Source organism: Otolemur garnettii, unplaced genomic scaffold (genome assembly GCF_000181295.1).
Source record: "Otolemur garnettii isolate 467f Iridium unplaced genomic scaffold, OtoGar3 scaffold00066, whole genome shotgun sequence".
NCBI lineage: Eukaryota > Metazoa > Chordata > Mammalia > Primates > Galagidae > Otolemur > Otolemur garnettii.
In genome coordinates this window covers 9,642,025-9,650,078 of record NW_003852461.1, presented here as the reverse complement: position 1 = coordinate 9,650,078, position 8,054 = coordinate 9,642,025, and the positions used below count along the sequence as shown (strand labels likewise).

Genomic DNA, 8,054 nt, shown 5'->3' with positions numbered 1-8,054 from the left:
CTCCACTGCAGGACGTCACCACAGAGTGTCACAGAGGTCTGGTCACAGACTCCACTGCAGGACATCACCACAGAGTGTCACAGAGTGTCTGTCACAGACTCCACTGCAGGTTGTCACCACAGAGTGTCTGGTCACAGACTCCACTGCAGGATGTCACCATAGAGGCCTGGACACAGACCCCACTTTCTGGCCTTGGCCTTCTTGGTTTGCTCTGACTTGAGTATGTCAGTCAGTAGCCAAGTTCTTAGCACCATTTTCTGGTCCCTTTACTATTTCTTTTTATAATGATTTTGTCCTTAATTTGGACTTATTTCAAGGAGAAAGATGTTAACTATTTAAAAGTGATGGGATGTTTTAATCTGGGCTGGAAAGTCTGTTCTTTGAGAATGGCTTAATTAACATTTCCAGGTCCATAACATTTTCATTTATTCATCTTTTTGTTTTTAAATGGTTTTTTAAGTTTTCCAGAGACGGCAATCTCATGTTCCTAATGGATTATGAGAGAGAGAGAGTAGGTCTGCGGGGATCTGCATTCTTATTAGCTGTAAGATTCACATTAGGAAAAAAGGAAAAGGAGCTTAAACAGAATGGGTCCACCCTGCTAATAAAAAAAGAAACAACTTTAGTTCCACACAAGGTAATATAGTCAATTGCCAAGGAAAAAGCAGATCCATGACCTTGGGACAGGACAAATATTTTTCTTCCCTGAGCTCACCCTCCACCAGGGGAAACCCAGGCTTGCCCTTCAGCTGGGGTGTGCTTACCCCCGTGCTGGGCGGGACAGAGGCTGCTTCTGCCGCAGCAGAATGACAGACGCTAAAACCTGCAGCCGGTGGCCTTTGGGAGTCAGGATGGCTGGCCTTGAGAAAGAGGGACAGGAAGGGAGCATGCCCAGTGTGGTGCCCCATGTGTGACGGGGCCCCAGACGCAGTTGGATTCAGTTGAATGAAGGCGGCTCAGCCAGGACGGGGAGGTCTGGTCTCAAGCCCTGTGCTGTCAATAACCAGCAGCTCCTTCTTGGACTAGGAATTTCCTATTTTTGCTCAGTTTCCACATCTGTAGAATGGGACTGCCAGGGGCATTTTGTGAGATCCTCACAATGACTGAAGTGCTAGATGTGTAGGAAAGGCCTAAATCTTAACGCACGTGTGATCTGCTGACAGGGGCTCCTGCCTCCTGCGGAGCTACGACCACGATCACTGCTGAGCCTGAACAGTCACAGGTACTAATGACGGACAGGACACCCTGTTTTGTCTATGTGGGAAAAGTAGCTCCAACCTGGCTCTGTTCTGTCTTCAGCAGTTCTGTAAAGAGTTGGGGGAGGGTGAAGGACCTGTCCAGTGTCCTGTGGGCCTGACAGTTGGCTTCTGGGATGTCCTTTCCCTGAGCTACCCTCTCCGAGAGTGGAAGCTTCTCAGGACCCTACTGTGGCCTGGTTGCTTTTCAGGCTTGTGGCAGAAGAAAGCTCGGTTTGTGGGTGTCAGTCCTGAATGGCAATTTTTCATGTCTTTACTATCCAGAAATTGAGCCAATTTTATTTTGTAGGAAGGACAGGAGATGTGTTTCTAAAGTCACAAGCCAAACATGCAAGACTCTGATCATTTCCCAGCACTACCTAGTCAGAATGCCCTATTATCTATTAGCTTTGATGCTTGATGCATTTTCCTATTGGGGGACTCAAGGGTTAAGACATCCCAACATGCCTCACTCCCAATTTATAAAATGGAAAATCTTCCATAAATCAAAAGTTACAAACAGACTTTGTAATGTCATAACTCTTGCGGCGGCCCTCGCCTTGATTGATTCCTGTACAGACATTCCGGCTGATCACCATAATGTGCTCTAGTGGGACAGTTGGCGTTGGATGGGGAGAAGGAATCGGGCCGGGAAGTAAATAACAAATGGTCCCGGCTCCTCCTCATCCAGAGTGATTTCACTCCAATGTTCCATCACATCAACGGGGAAAGAGAGTCGTAGGGTTTAGGCAATCAATTATAGATATGTGTAGAGGCAGACACAATCATTTCACTGATTGTCACTGGTCTCGAGCAGTGACACCAAAAAGTGATCCGTCACTCGATTTTCTCTGACACCCTGAGAAAGATGGCAGACACTTGTAGACTATCAGGCCCCGGGATTGGTGAGCTTCTAAGATTGAAAAATCGCTGTGTTTCAAACTTATCCAAACCTTTAAATACCTCTGTTGCTAAGATTTCGCATCTTTCTGGAAAACATTTAGAAAGATACCGATAGGCTAATGACATGGTCCCAGAGTAGGACATGCTTTCCTAGCTCTGTAACTGCCGGCATCACCACAGTGTACAGGAGGGCTGGAAGGGGACAGGCCCTTTCCTCCAACACCAGGGCCCCTGCAGACCCCACGTGAGAACTGAGCCACCCACTGGAGAGGAGCCCTGCCGCTACCCCACTCACATTCCTGAGCCCTCAGCCCGTCAGGGCTCTCAGTCTGGACTCAGTCCCCTCCCACTCGGTCTGATTTTCCTGACCAGCTTCAGCCTCGGCCAGTTGCCTGCACCACAGTGACAGCAATCTTTCCGTAAGAGTCAGGCATGAAAAATTAAAATATACCTAGACTTCATCTTTCTTTTCATTTAAAATGAAAATAGTCTCATTAAGCCCCATGGGATTAAATAGGAAAAAAGTATTTTTTTGCATATGGATGAAATAATGAAATAACAGGATGTCACTGAGGAAACTGACATGGCCTTGAACCCCTAAAATATTAATATGTGGGGACATTCGAGCAGTAGCAACCCAGAGGCACCTTTTCACTCTTCTGTCCTGGGGTTAGACTACAGACCCATTTCTTCAAATCTGGGGGGCTACACATGGGACAAGGGAGGGACAGTGGACAGCACTTGTCCCTCAGGTAGCCACCTCTGGGGAAGCCACATCCTGTCATCCCACTGCAGCCTGAACCCCTATTTCTGCCGGGCACTTACGGCAGGGAGGTAAGAGTCAGTGGGGCCACCTTCCTCTACAAAATTCCAGACTATAAAGTCTCCCAGAAAGAGACCCAGAAAGCCTCCTCAGAAAGGGACCCGGCCCATGTCGGCCATTCCTCTGGCACCTGCAGTCCTCACCGGCCGCCCGGCATTACACCTTCCATCAGCACATTTTCTCCTGGCACTGGAGGCTCCAAGACGAAGCCGACACAGTCCCAGACTTCTCCGTGTAAATCATCAAGAAATATGACGACCTTCTGCAGAAATGATGCTCTGCATTTCAAAGTTCATCCGCTTCTAAACTAAATCAGAGGTGCCGTCTGCTGGGCTCTGAAACCACTTGACCCTAAGCCCCCTTAAAACTTTCCCTCGCATTGGCAATGGCCTTGTGAGCCTCCCTCGGCAGATATCTGGAAGTGAATAAAAATGGTGCCTACCGATGTTCCCACAGCTGTGAACGTCTCCGAGAGCTTAGGTGCCGGTGACTGCATTTTACCCCAGGAAGTAGCTGAGCACCCTAAGGACAGAGAAAGAGAGACAGTGAGAGGTTCATTCCAGGACACCCAGCATCCTCCGCTGGGCTTCTGGACTCAGACTGCGCTGGTCCTGCCCCTGGAAGGAAGAGGCACGGTGAAAAAACTATTATAAATGACAATAATCGTCACGACCTGCACAGCCCTTACTGGGGGCCAGGCCTGCTCTCACATCTTTGTATTGGACTCTCCTGATCCCCTTTGAATTCTTCCCGCTAAACTCGTGAAATCCTTAGAACCCCCCTCTATACTGTGCAACTGTAGCCTCATGACAGGGGAAGGTTCTGGCACTTCCAGGGGTTTGATCTCAGAGTTGGCAAAGTTAGGTCAAAATCTGGGCATTGCCAAAGAATTCAGAGCAGCTTCAGAGAGCCCTGGAAGAAAATCTTTAACTGAGTACAGAACACTCATAAAATGCTATGGGCCTGGAAAATGATTTCATAAGTTATTTTGATGGCAAAAATGTATGAAACAGAATTGACTAATTCATAAATAACTTCAGAATCTCATCTATTATTTCTCACATCATAACTTACAATGGAATAATTGTTTCTAATTCTGCTGAGTATTTTCTCATGCTTTTTTGCTCCCCTTGGTAAATCTTATTAGTTGGGTGACTCCTAAGACACTGTTACTTTCCTCTGTGATGGTGAGAACAAGTGAATATTAATAATAGCAATGTGAGTTTAGCTCAACACAGCATTAATTTCACCAAAGGGACCTCTTTTTTTTTTTTTCTTTTAATTTCTCATTTCAGGGAAAGTTGGCTAAAATTCCCCAAAGAAGGGCTTACAGAAAAAACAACAAAAAGAAAACCCAGTATCCTGTGATCATCTACAAATCTCAACTTACATTTTATTTACTATGCACATTACTGGAAACCAATATGAACCATAACTCCATTTAGATAATAATAATCAAATTATCCAACCTGGGGTAGCATGTTTTATAGATTTTGATCTAAATTTAATATAAAAATGCAGTAGTCCTTGTTTGGAAGAGTTTATTAAGGGTTAGCAAAGGAAAAGCTTTTTCAATAGTCTATAACTCTCTAATGGCCTTTTCCAAATAAAATGGGAAAGAATTTGAAAAGAAACCTATATCAGTGAGCTACAATTGTAACATTACAGTACAGGTCTATAAATCTTGACATGCTCAGAAGATTGCCTAAACCAGCAATACAATCTGTCCAAACCTCATTGTCTCCACGACCAGCCAGCCTCATTTTAAGAAATGTATGTGGTCTTCAACCTAATTTTATCACCTTCATTTGTAAACTAGTCAATCAATCAAAGCATCCTGGGAGTCTAAATAGAAAAAGGAGTACATTTTCATGCATTCTGGGCGACAGAGTCAAAAATTAATCTCCACTTGATCAGACATTTCTTGCCCTCATCTCAATAGACCATCATTAAGGTCAGCAATGTATATTAAAAATAGAGTCACCGCAAACAGTTCCCCAGCTGCGGCGTGCAGGCCGCCTGCCTCTCCCTCGGAAAGCGGCCGCCTGCCTCTCCCTCGGAAAGCGGCCTCCTCCTCCGCACGAGCCTGACTGTGTCCCCCAGATTCATCTGGAAGCAAGCGGGCTGGAGATAAAGTGAGGAAGGCAAATGCCTGTGTCCCTCGGAAAATGGATACCACTTCCCCAAAGCTCCAAGTGAGACTGTTACACAAAGAGTATTTCCTAAACACACATTAGTAAGGGCGAGGCCCAGGATTCCCCTCCAGGTAGGGGAGGGGAGGGGGCAGGTGTGAGGGCGGAGCCTGCCTGGGGCCGGGTGGGGCGTGGCCAGGCTTTGCCCCTCCCCCAGCAGCCTGTCCTTCAGGCCTGCTCTTTGGGCACGTTCTGCTATTTTGGGTAAGGCCACCGTGGTGGTGACAACACCAGGTGTGTCCCTGGATCTCTGAGTCCTTGGGAAAAACAGGCTAGATCTCTTCCTCCATACCTACCCATTGAAGGAAAGACGCTGGCTTATAGCCATTTCATTTCTAGGCCATTAACCTGGAAGCCACCCTTGGTATCTCTCTCTCTCATCACAGCCAGGTTCAGAGCATCAGGAAATCCGCCTGCCTTTACCTTCAGGGTGTAGCGAGTGCCTGAACACTTGTCACCACCAGCTCGGCTACCCTGCCACTGTGACCACCGGCTTCTCTCACCTGCCTGCTAGTAAACAGCACCTAGTAGGTCTTTCTAGGCCTACCCTTCCTTCCAGTCTTAACACAGAAGCCAAGAGGGAGCCTTCCAGCCATAAATCAAGTCGGTCTTCTGTTTGTGCAAACCTTCAGTGGCACCTATGTCACGGAGAGTGACTGCCAGCGTCCTCAAATAGGCTACTTAAGACATCATTACTTCACGATGCTCACTCTGGGCCTGAGATTTCCCTGGAATTACCTTGGTTTGTGTCCCTCCACCACTGATAAGGTAGCTGAGATTATTAATCATCGAACTACTTACTGAGCCAGGCAATGAGCTAAGGACCTTCTTTATCTCATGCTATGCACCTCTCTATAAGTGGGAGACACTCGGGGCTCCCTGAAACTCACGACTTTCTGCAGGTGTAGACGGGTAGGTGTGAGTGTCTGTAAGAGAACAGGTGGGATGTGATAGCAGAAGGAACACGGCCCTTATGTCCCACCGACGTGGGGCTGGAATGACCTCAGACAATCTCAGGTTGGGTTAACCTTCCCAAGCCTGGGCTTCCTCACTTCTAACATGAAGGTGGGCAGTGGCACGAGGCGTAAAACCTTGCTGTGGTGCCCGGCACGGTTCCCAGCATTCAGCATGTCCGCCCTTCCTCTCCCCCATGTGCCAGCCCTGAGCAAAGTGAGCGGAGTTCGTGTTTAGTAAGATTTCCTCAAACCTAGTCACAAAGGGGCTTTACCATGGGAGAATGAAAGGTCAGTTTATTTTAAAGGAATTAAAGACATTTGTACTTCAAAAGGTAGAAAGGGGTGCTTCCCATTAAGGAATGGATCCTTCATCAGTGGGGACAGATGGGTTTCCAGGGCCCTGCAAATCTGTGCCACGTGGGCAGCTGCCCGTGTCCTCAGGGTTCCACTCCGTGTCTGTGGACCTGCCACCCTCCCCGGAGGGCACACTCTCACCCAGCACCACCATCTGGCACATGTCACTAAACCCAGAATAGCCCTCGAAGCGTCATCGACACCCGTTCCATACACATTCAAAAAGCTTTGATGGCAGCCCAGAGGCCGACTCCAAAATCCCACTGATTCACTCACTCATTGCTTTATTCACTGGACAAACATTTGTTGGGGACAAACCCACCAGGTGAGGACAGCTGTGTCAGGTCTGGGGCTGGCTGGCGAGTGAGATGCAGTCTCAGGCTCAGGAAGATGCCTGCCTCAAGCCGGATTTCCCCAAGCGTGGCGCGTGCACCTCTGCTGCTGGCAGGATAGTGTGAAGCAGCACAGCAATCCAGGTCTTCATTTCAATAGCTACAAGTCCTTCACACTTAGGATTGCTGGAATATTATGGTTGAGGGCTATGCAAACAAAAATGAGGAAAATCAAAGAAGGAGAGTAAAGAAAACACTGAGGTGACCCGTGAGTGTGGCAGAGACTTTCTGAGCAGTCCTAGTGTGAAGTGAGTGAGAGCCACATACCCCGGACAGGAGGTGGCATGTGCTGGGCCGGCCGTGCTCGGGGCAAACAAGCTCAGACAGGGCCTGGGGAGGGCAGAGGGGCGGTCACTGTCCTCAGGGTGGGGGCACAGCTGGGGCAGAAGAGACAGCAAATGGAGATGGGAGGTCCAGGTAGACCAGCTTCTCCAGAAGGCAGCATTGCTGTAGATTCTTCTGGGTAAAAACGAGAGAGGCACTCTCATGAAATAGGGGCCAGGCTGAAGGCCTGGGACAGTAAGGTCCAAGGTCGAGCAGGCAGCAAGGGACTGGAACCCAGGACGACCACGTTCCCCAGTGCAGAGGACCGGTGTTCAGGCTTATGGGTCAGGGTTCACCTTCACTGTGTGTTAGCGGTGAGACTTTCGACAAGTCACTTATTTTCCCTGGGCCTGAAACAGAAATGCTCTCAGTACCTCTCTCCTCTGGCTCTTGTGAGCATTACAGGCCATGATGGGTCTCAGGGTCACCGCACTGCGCATTGCGCAGCACACAGGTGGTGGTCAGCAAGCATCAGGGGCCCTCTCTGGCACACACGTACTTACTTGTTTCACTGCATCCGTCCCCTCCAGAGGGAATTCTCTTGTTTGACGTGGGAACGGTGTGATGCCAAGGCACATAAAAGGTAAATAGATATTTGTTGATTTGTTGAATGAATGAGTGAATGGATGAATAATTCAGTGTCTACTGACACATAAAACTAATTGGACAATGCAAATATCCCCCTTTCCCTCGTAATATTTGAGAATGTGGCCTAAAAGTAGAAAATAGATGTGTTTTAAACCCTACATATTGCAACAATCTGTGCAGATGATGTCAAAGGCTGTCAGGTTTCCTAAGAATCTAAAAACCCTCCAGCACAAAGTTACAGGAACAGTAAAAAGATTAGTGATTGCCGTGGGTGCAGGGGTGCTGGG

The 8,054-nt window shown here is 48.1% G+C and overlaps 1 long non-coding RNA gene across 1 annotated transcript in view; it reads right to left on the bottom strand.

Moving 5' to 3' along the window:
- The window catches only part of LOC111726455, an 18,379-nt gene extending 10,331 nt beyond the window's left edge, over positions 1-8,048 (bottom strand). Inside the window, exons 1-3 of the long non-coding RNA XR_002774220.1 lie at positions 7,683-8,048; positions 6,786-7,002; positions 3,404-3,483 (exon numbers count right to left, since the gene is read on the bottom strand). This is a non-coding gene — a long non-coding RNA (uncharacterized LOC111726455). The remainder of the gene's footprint in view (positions 1-3,403; positions 3,484-6,785; positions 7,003-7,682) is intronic.
- Between the last annotated feature and the right edge of the window lie 6 nt (positions 8,049-8,054).